Raw genomic sequence first — 17,295 nt, 5'->3', positions numbered from 1 at the left:
GTAAAGAGTATAAAATAATAAAGCAAACAATGTTCATGGTGTTCATTTGTGAAGAAATTTTCTTTATTTGTGCAATATTTTGATTAAATGGGAAGTATTTTACAATGGCAGCAAGTCAAAAATATTTTTGGTTAGGAAGTTTTCAGTATTGTATTTTAAAATTAGTCAAAATGTAACGCTGATTAAGCACGGCTGTTCCTATATGACCGGACTGAAATCATAGGATGTAGTTAAAAATGTATACCTGTATACAGTAATTTAAAAAACAGTCTAACATTCATACTTTCTGACACCTTTCAGGACAATATTTATTAAAATAAAAAGACACATATACATGTTTCATCTACTTACATTATTTATTACAACATGTATTTGTATTTTTGTGTATGTTTTCTATTATACATCTACCCTTTAAGTGTAAGTTCAGGTTATTTTCACAGTAACTACTGTACTGTTAATTACACTTAACCTTTTGAGATCTATTTAAATGCAAATCAATGTGCTAATCAGTGTACTCTCAATGCAGACGCCGCCACAAATCAGTCGATGCCAACTGCTGTGATTATAATGTCACTGAACTAAGTGGCTCTGGTATAATTGTCTTCCAACAAAGCAAGCCTCTCACACCCACTCACACTGCCTCACAGTTAACTGTGCAAAGCAAGCCTTTCACACCCACTCACACTGCCTCACAGAGTTAACTGTGCAAAGCAAGCCTCTCACACCCACTCACACTGCCTCACAGAGTTAACTGTGCAAAGCAAGCCTCTCACACCCACTCACACTGCCTCACAGAGTTAACTGTGCAAAGCAAGCCTCTCACACCCACTCACACTGCCTCACAGAGTTAACTGTCCAAAGCAAGCCTCTCACACCCACTCACACTGCCTCACAGAGTTAACTGTCCAAAGCAAGCCTCTCACACCCACTCACACTGCCTCACAGAGTTAACTGTCCAAAGCAAGCCTCTCACACCCACTCACACTGCCTCACAGAGTTAACTGTGCAAAGCAAGCCTCTCACACCCACTCACACTGCCTCACAGAGTTAACTGTGCAAAGCTAGCCTCTCACACCCACTCACACTGCCTCACAGTTAACTGTGCAAAGCAAGCCTCTCACACCCACTCACACTGCCTCACAGAGTTAACTGTGCAAAGCAAGCCTCTCACACCCACTCACACTGCCTCACAGAGTTAACTGTCCAAAGCAAGCCTCTCACACCCACTCACACTGCCTCACAGAGTTAACTGTGCAAAGCAAGCCTCTCACACCCACTCACACTGACTCACTGAGTTAACTGTCCAAACCAGAATCAACACCTATGCAAGCTCACCCATTACCAACACTTTTTAACCTTCCAAATATACCATTATACTACAAGAGGTATTATCCAGAGGAAAAGAGCAGTACCATGAGCAGATCACACCACAACCAGCAATATTGCACAGTGGTCCTGATACAATAGCACAATGTCTCTTACTGATATAGTACTGGGCACTGGTTTACAGAATTGTGATCATATTGATGGTAATATTCCACTGTGTTACTGTGGCAATGTGCCCCGTCCCTGTGTGCATTTGTGTGTTATATGTTGTATGTTGCGTGTGTGTGTTAATGTTGGTGTATAGATTGATACACGGGATATAAACGGGTCTGTGTTTCACGTGTGATTTAAAAAGGTAGATTTGTATTTAGGCACGAGGAGAGCACAAATTCTGTGCAACCCCGTGCTCACATATTACATTTAATCAGCACGTGAAGTGATTTGTGCTCTCCTCGTGCCTAAATACAAATCTACCTTTTTAAATCACACGTGAAACACAGACCCGTTTATATCCCGTGTATCAATCTATACACCAACATTAAAACACACACGCAACATACAACATATAACACACAAATGCACACAGGGGCGGGGCACATTGCCACAGTTACCAGTCTCCTAATGGCCTATACCACTGTAACTGCCTTTGTGCTTCCAAGTTCCATTGCCCTCTAGTACAGAACTATTGCATTGCAACTGCAGAACCACTGTGTGCATTACCATTTGAAATCCTTCAGTCAGGGAAATCAACAATGGCAACTGTCATTACAAAGTGAACAGCTGACAAGTGAATAAAAGTCATGCTGCATTTTTGTTCCCTCAAAAAGGCTTCAATATGAGTTCCAGCCACAGTAAATACAGTATTGTGTTCTACCATCTTTTTGGTTGAAAGCAACAACACTTTCATGTGGACTCTCTTTGTGGAGGCTTGCTCTGTAAATTGCAAATGTTTCAACAGAATAATGTTTTCAGCTGCTTAAAAAAAACGTAATACTTTACAAAACTGAAACAAAACACAAAGCCTGCAGTATCAAAGCCCTGGTGGTGGTCTTTGTTGTCTCCAAATGAAATCGCTGAATGAAAAGGACCCTGCGGTCATAATTGTCTGTGGCAGCAGTTTAAAAACGACATGAAGACTGCACTGAAACTGCAGAGAACAAAACAAATCTCTACACAGTATGTTTTTAGTGCTAATGCCTTCTCTGGACTACTAAATCAGCAAGCGATACAGTGTGATGGTGATGTGTTGTCAGGGGTAGTTTTATAAATGGTTCATTAATGGTTGTCAAAGAGTATCAGACAATTGGTATTCAAAGATGTAAGTGTGACATATTATACAGATGTGTGGATATATGGACAGACACGCCCAGACATCCCCAGAATCTAATACTCAATATGTTATGCTAAATAATGATCATACCGGGGATACTCTGGGATGAAACAGGGACAATTCAAGTGAGGAATGGGAATAAAAGCAAGACCAGACAGTAACTTTGGATTGACATGACCTGAAACAAATACTAATTCATCAACAGCGTTGCTGTATCAATTGATAAAGTATGTCAACTATGTAAAGTGTGCCCCGGCAGTTGTGTAAATCAGTGTGTGTTTTTATAAAACTCTCTTTCCAGTCAATGTCTTTCTTAAAGGTCAGTGCTCATCTCTGAAGGTTTCACCGACCTTTAGAGGTTGACTGTGGTACCAGCGCCAGTGCTCAACAAATCAAAACCCCGGCATTCAGCTGTGTTGAGGCTTTCTGCACTGATAGATTACAAGGTCAGATTTGCAGGAGCTCTCCCACGACTTATGCCGAGCTGCTACTGTGCGCTCTGCAGCAATACACATGAATTGGCATTTGATTTAGTACAGTTATTGGTAGTGCATGGTGTCCATTAAAGATCACTGTGCTTTAGTTGGGTCTTGCATATAAAAAATATGGATTTACGAAGAATTACTCATCAGTATGCGCATATTTATAGGCTCAATTTTGTGTGTATGACAAGCGATTGTTGCAGTGATATTCAGGATTATTCCAAGTAATATTTGCCATTTGTATATATATATATAGTTTAAAATGATAGGGATTGCTAGAATGATTCTGTATGTCAGTAACTTACACATATACCCCTGATATACAGTACACACTACATTACAGCTGTCAGCACCATTTACAACATATAGCATAGAATATAAACAAATGCCTACACTTGTTAATAAAATTAGGAAAAGTGGTTCCCAAGATATACACATGGTCATTCAGTTGTAATGATGTGAAGTAATGCCCATGAAAAGCTTCATAAAATTCTGGAATGGGGTTATATTATATATACAGTATATATATATATATATATATATATATATATATATATATATATATATATATAGTTTTACAAGATACAACAAAAAAGGTGTGTCCCTGTACTGTACGTATTGTCTGAAATTGTAGATTCTGTAGTGGTCTTGGTCTTTAACTTAATGGGGTTTGAACATTTTACTGAACAGGCTTTGTTTTACTGTTGCTGTGTGTTCAGTTATACATATTACTGCAATATCATTTTTTTTTTTTTTTTTTAACAGTTGCAATTCTTTTAATGTTCTTATTCACATATTCCAAATTAAACTATGTTGGATTCTTTTACATAACAGTGCAAAATTAGACCGTTAATTAGACCCTGGCAGGCTCACAATTTGTCTTTCATTTCAGACAAAATTAAATGTTGTGTGAGTGACTAAGAATTATTATTTGGGTAAAATGCCAAGAAAAATATACAAATAAAAACTATTACTTATTTAGCTTGATTGGCATACTGTACAAACCAGTTTCTATGAATTACTTAAAAGAACATTTTACACGATAAGCCACACAGCAGCATTTAACAGGTATTATCACTGCCTATACCAGACCACTCCATGAGGAATGGCACCTTTATTTTGGATAGTGACAAGAAGTATTCACGGGAAGACATGCCGGATCTGAAACTAAAATAACTTTTCAAAACCGATTCATGATCAAGGGTGTGAAAAAAGCATAAACAATTGTGATTATGTAGAAAAAACAACTATAGGATTAGTTACAAGACAGCAGGTAGCAATGATAAGTAATGTGTTGTAACTATAGGATTAGTTACAAGACAGCAGGTAGCAATGATAAGTGATGTGTTGTAACTATAGGATTAGTTACAAGACAGCAGGTAGCAATGATAAGTAATGTGTTGTAACTATAGGATTACACACACCACAGTAGGTAGCATTGATAAGTAATGTGTTGTAACTATAGGATTAGTTACAAGACAGCAGGTAGCAATGATAAGTAATGTGTTGTAACTATAGGATTAGTTACAAGACAGCATGTAGCAATGATAAGTAATGTGTTGTAACTATAGGATTACACACACCACAGCAGGTAGCAATGATAAGTAATGTGTTGTAACTATAGGATTAGTTACAAGACAGCAGGTAGCAATGATAAGTAATGTGCTGTAACTATAGGATTACACACACGACAGCAGGTAGCAAAGACAAGTAATTTGCTTTGTTGTAAACAATAACCCTTTAATACTGTGCCGCCCACCAGCAGCTCACTTGTAAATGGTGGCCCAGTGTTATAGCTGCAACGAGGATCTTGAAGGAACTAAAGGCCGAGACAAGACCACTAATAGCTTTCCTATCAATGATATCCATGTCGCAGGGGAAAATAATAAATTGCGTAGCAAAGAAGAATGATTCTGTCTTTTCACCAAAAGGAGACAAAACTACTGACCCCTCCTGCTGACTGGGTTCCATTCGCCGTCCTGACCGTGCCACAGCTGTGCTGTTTTAGGGGCATCAGCTGACCGGAGCAAGCGGCAGACTAGAACCTATTAACAGATCTATAGCTCAGCCCACTCCACTTGATTACAAATTCCTCCAGATAATTAATGTTTAATTGTGTGCCCTTTCAGCGGTTATAAATCAGGTTAGCATGCTTTGCATGAAACACTGTCGTTGAAACATTAAATCGTGGGTGTCTGGCTCTGCTTAAACAATATGTCACTCCGGGGATCACGACAAACAGGCAAATTATTCTCCCGGGCACAAATTAACACCACCTTATAATGAAATATTGCCACAATTAATCCAGCTGTTCCAAGAGAGGTCACAACGAAAACAAGAGAAGCAATCTGTGTAAAATTGCTTCTCTTTGTTGCCTCTGTCATTTGGAATAGAGCAGCTTTATAACCCTTGAAATACCTTTGAACAAAAACACGCTTATAATTCTAATTGCATCTTCATACGCAACTCCTGGCTAATGTTCTACACTTCTTTTTTCATTACACACAAAGTTCCCATCGTACAGACCTCAGGTCTTTCTTCTGTGTAATAGTACACCGTCCTGTTTTTAGTTACTATACACTATCTAGAAGAGCTTAGAATCAATTATTTTAAAGTGTATTTACTGTTAGGACTCTGGTAAGTCCCTGGTAAGTCCCTAGTTGGCTGCAACAGGTAAGTGCAATGTAACCACCTCTCTTATTTAAGGGCAAAGCAAAGTTTTAATTAAAACAAAGTGTGCGGCTGTCATGAAATGTGGATGGACTGCTGTCTGCTACATACTAAGCTGAGAGACCTAGAAACTCATTTTATGACACAACGTGACAATGAGCCCACAGTTCTGGAGATGAATGCTTGTGTAACCTAGCCTTCAAATTTTAGAGTTTTTTTTTTTTTTTAATCCCTTTTCTATTTCAGGTTTCTTAAAAACATTAAAATACAATATAAAACTAAAGATGGAAGTACTTTGCCCAGTCCCTTTCATTCCATCATGCTTGGTCATTTATGTCCATGGCTGTAAGAGAGACTGAATGCATATGTACTCTCCAAGCTGTGTTCAAAGTTAATGTGATACAGGGCCCTACTCACAAAACCTTAACTTAAGAGTCATTCAAAGTCTATTCGATGAATTAAAGTTTTGGAGACATGCAACATTTGTATACTGTTGTTAAAGAAGGTAGCACAAATGCAGAATAGTTTTGTTAATCTCTCAGTTTTGTTAATTTATTAAAATGGTAAATAACCATAACTTTTTCTCCATTGTATTATGCATAAACTCCAAATGTTCATGTTAAATCAAATCTATGGTTCATTAAAGGGACCCTTGGTTTCTTAGATTTGTATAACAAAAAACTATCATATTTAAAAACCAAGAAGAATATCAAATCCTTTAGTGACATGTTTTTTCTGCACACAGCTTCAATCCACAGGGCCACCATTTCCCTTTTTTATAGCCCCAAAGACATCTGCCATGTATTTGATGTCTCCGAGCTCTTAAAGCACTGCAGTCATTGTGAGTGAGGCAGCAGTGGAACCCCTGTGGGTTCGAGGAGCTGGATTCAGACCTCAGCCTTGTCCGGCTGTCAGGCCTGAGCTGCAGTCATCTATCACCATCACACTCCCCGCTGCCTTGCGCCCAAACCACCCCTGCGTGTCTGCTGGTGCTCAATGCCTCACCAGCAGTAGCCGTCCGGAAACACAAGGGGCTTGGGTTGCATTCTTCAGTGTGAAGCTCCGAACTTAAAAGTGAAAACGCCACACAGGCCCGGGAAAGAGAAGGGCCCTACAGTTCTTTCTATTATAGTAGCTAAATGATTGAGAAGCTGTTGTTAAAGCAAAACAAAGCAAGGCTGCTTTGATGTCGTGAATAGATTCTGGTGTATGAGACAGGGGATGTATCTGAGAACAAAAGATTTTCTTTCCTTTCTTTTTCTCTTTTTTTTATACCAATTAGGCAGTCAGTGTTACTCAGTCGTGGGATCAGTACATTTCCATTATATTTCTGAGTAAACACTGAGGCTGTAACTGCTTTCCCATGGGACTCCCCACAGTTTATTCTATTTTGCTACAGCTTGACTGCTTCATGCTTTTCTCTGGCCCTGACAGTATATCCCTATTACTTTTAAGTCCAGTTGGCCAACTTTTTAAATACATTTTACATTAATTTTATTTTTATTTTTATTTTTATTTTTTAGCCACAGATTAACATAATATCAAGTCCAGTTACTTGCTATACCAATTTTGTTTGATATACACTAGGTGGCGACAGAGATTTTTTATTAGTTATCTTAAGCTACAGAGGATAATGAAATACCCTTTTATTTAAAATGCTAATCTTGTTTCAAACACATCCATAACTTTAGTACTAAAAACACTTAATAAAATGAGATAAATGTTTTGAACTAGACATCTTTGTCAAATACATTTCAGCTTCATTACTTTATATGAGCAGTTCTGAGAAGTTTTGAAGTTAAGATGAGTCAAGCAGAGAATCATTTCACAGAGTGCCTTCTTCTACTCGACTTTCCTACATTATATGTTGTACCTTCAAATTCTGATTTGATTTATAAAATACGTTTTTCATGATTACAGAAACATTTTCCATCATTGCCTGCTAAAAGACCCTTTTTTAGTTACGAAACCTAAACACCTGCTAAGCAATTAGTATCAAATCTGACTGCAGTGAAGCCACCTGTCCTCCAGGCTCCTCATATCACACAGTCTTCCACTTGAATTCAGAACTGGATTGGAACTGAAACAGCCCATTAGAGGTGAAAGGACATATCACACAGAGCCCCATCACATTGAGAGGACTTCCATTTGAATTCAGAACTGGAATGGGACTGAAACAGCACATTAGCGGTGAAAGGACATATCCCATTGCCTATAATCCACAGTCGCAAAGCCCCTTCAGTGCTTGATTGAAGCTAATCACTGGCGAGCTTTTCTGTTTTGCCAGCTATCTCGGTGACAAGTCAATTCTTAAATGGAGCTGACAGTAATGCAAGCTAAAGATCATTGCCAAATATAAAAAAACACAGTTCTGTATTTTGACCGGTTTTCGGCAGCCTACATTTACTGGGTCAGACAGACTGTCAAAATGAATCACTGTATGGAAGAGAACTACACCACGCTTAGGGCCTCATTCACTAAACGTGGTAAATGACCAGAATTACCGCGTGGCAGGGGAAAGCCACACCACGCGCAAAAATGAACCAGCGGTAGATCTATTCACTAAGCTAATTATATACACAAATAAAGCAGCTAAATGATTGTCACAAAGACGGCCAGAGTGGGTGGCGTCAGACCAGACAGGAATTCAAAACAAAGACAGTGGTTGATGATGAGCTGAGTGCAATGGCTGCACTCAGCGTTTATTAACAAATAAAAGGGTTGAAAACAGCACAAAACACGGGACACGGCACTTCACGCCAAAATAAACAGGTAGACAAAACGGACAGACACTAACAAACAGGGACGAACAAACACGGTGAGTGAAAACACTATTTACTTTATATTTACGTTCTTCCGTTCTTATTTTAACTCTCCTTCTCCACACTCGTTCTCCACTCACCGAACACCAACCCTGACTGAGTGCTACGTGTCTCTATATATACTGTTGTGCTGGGATTCAATTACTAATTAATTATTCACTTGAATCCCAGCACGTGAATTAATTCTGTGCAACCCCGTGCTCACATATTACATTTTAAATGCACGTGCGTGATGTGCAATCCCGTGCCTAAATACAAATATACAATTTAAATACACGTGAAACACAGACCCGTTTATATCCCGTGTACCAATCTATACACCAACATTTACACACGCAACATATATACAACACAGAACACACAAATGCACACAGGGGCGGGGCACTTTGCCACAATGATTCATTTGCAAGTTGTCACAACGCGCGGAATTCAGCATGCAGAATTCAACACGCGGAATTATGCATGAGGTTTACACACGCTGTATTATATAAGGGAGCTTGATAGAAAAAGCTAAGTACGGTTCTGAGTTTGTCACAATGACAGCGACCAAGGAGGACAGAGTGAGGAATCTAAAGTTTATAGACCAGGAGCTAAATGTATTAGCAGAAGAAGTGGTGGGGAATTACGAATCAGTGCTGAATCAGTGAGAACATTAACTTCAATTAAACATTAAGGACAAAATAAATGTGCTCCGGTGGAGGAGGGCGGGGGTCTTGCCCCAAATCACAGCGTCCTGCGAGACAGTCAAAGCAGAGAAAGTAATTGTTAATGGAACATTTATGTTTAACTCTGCAAATCAAATACATATTTGTTTCGTTCAACTTGCTCCCCCTCTGATTTATTTTGTAATATTAATCAAAAGTCAGCAAAACACTTGCTCAGTCAATTAAACGTTCACTATTTACATTTCAAAAGGTGTGTGGTGAAACACTTTAAACATTAGATGCCGTTTGTTTGCTTGTATTTATGACTGCACCTCAACTCGCACTCTGTGTACATTTCCCGGTACTTTATCCTCACGCTGTTTAGTGAATGAGGCCCTTAGTGTTTGTTTAAAGTTTCCTGATATGGAGGCCATGGACCTCCTGATGAATTTGTGCCACATAATCCTCCACTTGAGCATGGCAAGTGTCCCCGAAGACCAGGATGTTACAGGCTTTCAAGAACAGACCAGGCAAGACAACATGGTTTTACTATAAGTAAGAAGGCCAACAGGCACATCTGTGATCATCAGGACAGAAAAGAGCAAGTTGAAAAGGAGTCAAGGACATGCGATGTGGCTGAAATGAAATCTACATTTACAAAGTGAGTTAGGGACATAGTACAGAGGATGTACCATGGAAAAGTAGGTCATGAAGACCCTTCTATTGGATACAACATGTAAAACAGAAATCCACAAGCACTGGCTTCCACAATTTAACTTTAAATAGCTAGGCTGAGTAGTAGTCAGTCATCGCAATCTACAGCTATGGCCAAAGTTAGCATCACCCTATAGAATTAACACATTTAACCTTATCATTTTCTTTTTTAATGGAATCCTCGATGCTTTCTCCTGCTAAAGACCAACCCCAGAGATATCTCTTCAGGGAGTTCCCACCTTTAAAAATTTGAAATTGTAATGAAATAAATTAGCTTTCCTCCTCCCCTTCTGCTTCTATAAAAAGATACCTTCAGCCAGGAATTCGAAGGTAGCTCTAACACTTCGAAGGTTCGTCAGGTGGCATTCATGTTTTTTTTTCTTTTTTTTCTCTGTCAACAGAAACCGTTTGACAATGTGTGCATATTATAAATCACACATTAAATGTCATTTACATGCAAAATTCGATCTTTTGATTTGTATAAAGTATGAAACACTAAATAATTTTAATTTTGAAAACTGAGCACTGAATGTTTTATTCCAATTATATGGATTAGCTGTAAGATAATAGGATTTTCAATCAATTACAAACTAGTAGCTATGGTGACGTCACCAGCAAATCATGCAAATTAGTACCATGGAAGGTTCAAACCTTCGTTTGGTACTGTATTCCAAACCTCCGAAGGTCAAAATGTACCCTTTGTTACAGCCCTAGTATCTTAATTCTTTAGGTGATCAAGTAAACCTACTATTTATAACTACATTGGCACATTTTGAAAAGACTATGATTTGTACTTTATCGTTCACCAGACTAGAATTATAAAGAATAAACAAGAATCAAGAATTAAATATTTACTTGGACATGGAAGTCAAAAAGCAGCAAGTTTGATTGGAGTGACAGACATTTTGAGAGATGTAAGAATGCTTTTACTCCAAAGTGAAATGAAAATAACTGGGCAAGACTAGCAAATAAATTTAACTACATTACTTAAACAAACTACAAGAATATTTCAAACAGTTTAGAAACAATTCAGATGGTTGTCTCTAAAGTAAAAATAGTAAGGTTTCAAAAATGGATTAGCACCTAAAATCTCTTTCCTGATAAGGATAAATCTTTCAGACATTTTCCAAAAATGTAGATGATGTTCCATCTATTGTGCATGAGTGTAATACGAGACAATATTGGCTTCCACTCTGAACCATAGCGGGTAAGATCTGACTTGTTAAAATATTCAATTGCACTTTCTTCAATCTCATTAATAAGATCTAATTACAAATCAGTGGTAGCGGCTGGCGGGATTGTATTTCCTGCCAAATCCTGAAAGAATCTCATTTCACAACTCAAAGGGAAGAGGAGGCAGCTGCACACACAATGGAGGCTCATCGAGGTGCAGCATGGGGCCAAATATCTAATACGGTTTTAAAGCAGATCCTTTCACCAAAGCAGGGTCGATGAGGATCATTCAGAGAATGTGAGCCTAATCAGCCATCTCTGCTGCTTATTTAAGAGAAAACATCGTGGTGCCCTCCTGGGAAACCTCCACAATAAATAAAGGACATGTCTGTGTGTTCCTGTAGGTTATACGCAATTACACAGAATGGGACGTGTCTTTATAAGACAGTTAATGACAAGGGAGAGAAAAAAAATACTCTCATCTGTGCTATGACTATTGAGATTCTCTATGAAATTCCAGAATCCCTCATATCCTTTTCTTTTTCTTTCCCAATTTAGATTGTCCAGTTATGCCGGTGAAGTAACGGACAGCAGAACAAGCGACAGTCCTGCAGATATCCATTGGACTCCTGGCCAGTAGGGGCCGCTGTAGCAGTCCTTGATGATTTTGCCTCCCCACCCCATGGGATCTTCAGCCAAGACTGACAACTTTACACAGCCAGGACACAAACCACTCCGGGATGCATTTATTTTATATTTGTATTCTATGATCTATTTGTTTGCTAACATATACTCTTTGAAATCTAGCGGGTCCCTGCTCTCAAGACTGCTTGTTGGAATGTTGTCGGCTTAGTGTATTTTCTGCAGACACAGCAGTTGCATCTCAACAGGAGCACACTTAGCAGGAGGCATTTAATTGAAGTAACTGAGCTCATTTTTATTTAACAGTTACATTGATTGCAGCATTACCCAAATGCTAATGTTACTTTCCTCAGTAAAAATGACTTTATTCTGTCATACAAATTAAGCAGCAGCCAGTGTCATTTTGCAGATTTCAGGACAGTCAGATGGACTGCTGGACGATACCATTGGATTTATTTAGCTATGCCCAAGTTGCTAATACAGTACAGGAATGTTTTTACTGCTTTATCCATATCACACAATACTTTGTGACTATATAAGACTATATAACTCCCTCTAATATTTTCAAACTATAATAAAAAAAAATAATAATAATAACAAATACATTTATTATGAATTGATTGCTTTCATCTTCATTTCTGGGAGACAAAACAAGTATTTCTATCAAAGTGAGATGAAATGAGTGTAATCCTGTTATGTTTGATACAATGTAATTGCCTGCCTCGCACTTTACTATAGTTCTGGTAGAGCTCTGAAAGGCTGCAGTGTCAGCGTGCTGATGCTAATAAGGTGTGTGTATAGTTGCACCTTTAATTGACTTTTCCTGGTTTCTTAAATTAGCTCTTTCAATAATATGACCCCTCCCACCCATACTGCACAATGTATAAATTAGCATCTGTTAACACTGTCCTTCAAGGTCTAACTGTTTGGAAATTCAAGCTTTCTTTGTTTTGTTTAAAATGCAGTTTGTATGTATATGTTTAAAGGTAATTTGACATGTGCAAGAAAGGAATCTTTTTAAATAGGTTGTGTATCTGTTTTAAGAAGTTATTTTAGCCTCTTCCCATGGGCTATACCAGCCCACAGAACTACCCACACAGAAACACAGCTGAACTCTATTTCTGGGGATTTGGAGATGTTTGTTTTCAAACTAGACTCAGCTTGCAATATTTAATGTAACTCAGTATTTAATAATCTTAGTTGAGCTCAATAAACATTCATGCCCTTTATAACCAAAAAAAAATTAAGACTGGTTGTGAGGGTCAGACGCCAGCGATCAGGTGAAAAGGCAGGGAAACAGGCCGACATTTAAATAGTGATCCTGCTAGCACTTTTATTTAGCAAAAATAAAGGAAAACAAAAGATTTTTAAACAAATAATAACAATACACTGCCACAAGTTTGGTTGCTTTTAGGCAGCAACCCACTGGCGCTCATTCTTAAGCCCCTGCCTGTAGAAGACTGAACATACAGGCCAGGTGCAGCCTTTTATACACCTCTTTTAAACTGCAGTGAATCATTCATAAATTGGACCTCCAATCATAGCTTTCTGTTTTCTCCATTGTAACCACATCCCCACACGGAAATGTAAGTATTTTAAACAAGGCTCAAAATTAACCCTTTCCTGGGTCCAGTTAAACATTTAAATAAAGATAATAGTGTTGTTGATGCAGTGGGTGGAATTCTGCACATGTATACTGTAGAATATGAGTGACGGAAAACAAGTGCCTGGTACAAAATAAATGACAAAAATAAACCCTATTTACAAGTGAGGGGTTTCAGCACACTGCTGGATACGAATTTAGAAATGGATTCAAATGTAATTGCATTCTATTCCGCTATGGTTGTCTTAAATTGTGTCCATGTAAATGTATTCCTGCTGTTGATTCAATAGGCGAATGTGGGGAAGATTGATTTGGTAAGGTTTGACTGAGCCCTTGTCCTGATATATAGGGGAGGCTTGAGGGCTCAATGCAGACATAGTGAGAGGCATACTCCGGGATTTTAACAGAAAGACTGATTAATGTTGGAACTAATGTGGGAAAATATGTCTTCGGATTGAACTAATGCTATGCCATTTTTACTCTTTTACTAATATGCATGTGATACATTTTTAACTGCCAGTACATTGTTTCTGGTCTATTAACTACAGCAGCTATGATGGTTTATTATGAGCTGTAAATCTGTTTATGCCTTTAGTCACAAGGCATTGCCTTGCTGTCGTGGAATGGGATTAATATGTATTGTTTTTAATTCAGCACACATACCAGTCTATTTATTATTTCAAGAAAGAACAGGAAATCCATGAGTCTGGAGAGTAAACATCCATGTGCGGTGACAGAAATACTTCGCCTACCTCTATCACGTATGCTCCAAGTAAATCATTCTGTTTCTGCATAATTCTTTCATGTACAGTGAAGCTCCACTAAAGTTAAAACTTAAACCCTCTCATATTCTGCTTGTCCTGCATGCCTATAAACATAGCTGCAGGCAGTGAATTCGACTGAGCTGCCTGTATAGGCCACCATATGTCAGATCTGTGTCATTTTGAACCTTTCTTGTGGAACATTAGGAAAGCTAAACTAGAAGCAAAACATTTTGAATACAGGGTATGTGCACTGCCCAAATGTTCAGATAGTGACTGGCATGTGTACTGTCCTGTTTCTACTTTATTTCTGGAGTTTACATTTTAAATGCACTGCTGTAAATCAAGAGCAAATGACAGATTTAGTAGAATCTATTTTAAACATCTAAATGGGTGGATGTAAATATTTTAGCATATTTGAACACATTCCCTTATGCAGTTAAAACTTAAATCTATCAGTCATTAGATTATAAAAAAATACAATTAGTGCATGACTTATAAACTTTGTTCATCAGAAAAATATAATTGTACAGAATGTTTTTCCACCTTCTTTCAGAACGCCAGTTCAAACAGCAGCTGTGAGCATGATTTTAGTAACAGGCACCCATAAGGAATGCTGTATTTGTTTCACAGTTTTAACAGATTTCACGATTTCAGTGAAATTTACCCATTGCCGTGTAATATGTGTGTGAAAATACCCAAAGAATAGTGCAATAAGCAGTTTCTATACCATGATAAAAATACAGCCCTACACATAAGTGATCAACAAAACATGTTTTCTTTCTTTCTTTCTTTCTTTCTTTCTTTCTTTCTTTCTTTCTTTATTTGGGCAATTTATTTAGTAAGTACGAAAAGTCATAATGAGTCAATGTAATATTGTCTGGAAAAATGATACATTTTTAGCAGTGTGGTCAATGTAACAAAAAAAAAGTGCATTAAAAAAATAAATCAGTTGTGTACCTAGACGATTAGGAATTTTAGTGTGTTGTGTATAATAGGTATTTTTTAAATCCTTTTAAAAATAGCAGTTCATGTTATGACTACTCTTGGATTTTAATAGTAAATTGGTCCTTAACACCTAACCCTTTTATGATGAGCTCTCACTCGCACACTTCTCCAGCTACAAAGAGGGATTTATTATAGAGCTGCAGCTGCCATGCTTTGGTAATATAAACCCTTATTAGCTTCCATTAGCCACACTCTGGAACTAATAAGAGATTGTCAAATATATCAAAACATTCACACAAGCGCTCCAGAGTATGAGAGGCATGGAGCTCTCAATACGCAGTGATCACTGCCTCAGTGTTTATTTCTGGACCTCTCACACAGATCCCAGTCGCACTTCCCTGAGTCTCAATGGGTTTATCCTGCTAGAGGCACCTATCATAGCTCTGACAGAGGCACCGGCACTGAGAGGCAGGTAGTTTTTAACCAAGCAGGATTATTCTGGTCTCTGAACAGGCAGCCAGCCTGTCCCAGACTCACTCCCTAGGGAGTTAAGAAGCTTACAAAGCCTGGTATTCCTGATGAAAAACACATGCAGTCAAGGTAGAGTGAAATAGGTGCAGTGGCAGGGACTGCAGTTCACCAGGTTAACTGAACTGTAGCAGCAGTTTAGTAGAAATCTGTAATAGTAACTTCAGCAATGTATTATATAGAGATAGCCTAGCGGATCCATTACCAGGTACAGCATTACCAGCAATGTCAAAATAATACAATGGATTTGGAAGAAACATTAAATAGTGGTAATTATAATGCAGTAGCATTACCATTGTGATACAGTCACAGTATGACGATGTTACCTCTGTGGTTACTCATAGAATTGTAGTTGCCCTCGTGCTAGCATTGTCCCTTTGCATTACTGCACTTGTAATGCAGTTTGACTTTGGCACTAAATTAACTTTATTGTTTTGAATGCAGTCTCTCATCGGAGGATCGTGGAACACCACAGCCCAACTTTCAGTATTATTATTATTATTATCATTATTATTATTATTATTATTATTATTATTATGTGTTTATTTTGCAGATGCCTTTATCCAAGGCGACTCACCGAGACTAGGGTGTGCGTAAGATGACAAAAACATTTAACTGGAAGCAGTTGCTTTTTGCCTAATATGTATATAGTACGACTAATGCACTGAAGCACCTCTCTTTACAAAGCAAGTGAATTACAGAAGAAGCTGCATTGACTGCCATTGAGTGGCAGCTATTATGCAAGAATCAGCATCGCTCAGCCACATACAGCTGTGCAATTTACATGTGGCAGTTGGATGTGATGGTGTTTTTACCTCTAACTCTATCAATAACCCAAGAATGCCTTAACAATACAGATGAATATCTGTCTACTTGACATGCCTAACCCCACTATCCCAACACCTCTGTTAAAGAGCCTTGGCTAAAATGCTGAGCTTCTGCAAGCCCTACTCCTCCCTGTTTCCTGCCTAACCGTGGCAGCCTGGCTGTAAGACCTGCTCAGGATTCAATCCCAGAATTCCCACCTGCCCACCCTGTGGCTGCACGCGGGCGTGTAGTGCATGAGCTGTGCTTGGTAAGTGCCTGTCTCTCCATGGCCCGTGTACCAAACACCAAATTAGTTTGTCAAGACCCTGATGAAGTGTTATACAAAAGCTTTTCATAACTGTAACTGATTCAAGATGCTTTCAGCAAAGGACTGTGTCACCAAGAGCCCATATTTTAAACAGCAAAGCCTTCCTCTGTTAGAGCTGAGAGATACGAGGTGTTCGTGTCAGTGGCAGGGGTATCAGTATGACAACATCCTGCAACATTGAAAGATGATTAAAGGCCTTGTTTTCAAAAGCTTGGTAGCACATGTTAAATATCACTTTCTTAATAAAATCCTATAACACTCACATAGACTATGTTTTGTTCACATTTACTTATCTTGGCAAAACTGAACCACTTTTAGGTTAGCTGAAAATACTTTCTAAGAGATCCTCCATGTGATTACCTTTCAACGAAGGCTATGGAACTGCTGAGTACCTGCAGCTGGGTTAAAGATCATTTTAATTCAATTAGATATATCTTGAACTGTCTTGTTGTACAGTAGTTTAAGCTACTTTACAGTAGGTACTTTATCAGTTCTCCCCTTTGAAGAAATATATTTG

The 17,295-nt window shown here is 38.3% G+C and overlaps 1 protein-coding gene across 5 annotated transcripts in view; it reads right to left on the bottom strand.

The window, feature by feature from the left end:
• LOC117405925 (ephrin type-A receptor 3) overlaps positions 1–17,295 on the bottom strand; it is a 105,643-nt gene that overhangs the window by 57,733 nt on the left and 30,615 nt on the right. The gene's annotated exons all lie outside the window — the stretch shown is intronic.

The sequence above is a fragment of the Acipenser ruthenus genome, chromosome 9 (genome assembly GCF_902713425.1).
Source record: "Acipenser ruthenus chromosome 9, fAciRut3.2 maternal haplotype, whole genome shotgun sequence".
Lineage (NCBI taxonomy): Eukaryota > Metazoa > Chordata > Actinopteri > Acipenseriformes > Acipenseridae > Acipenser > Acipenser ruthenus.
This window is presented reverse-complemented; position numbering and strand designations above follow the sequence as displayed.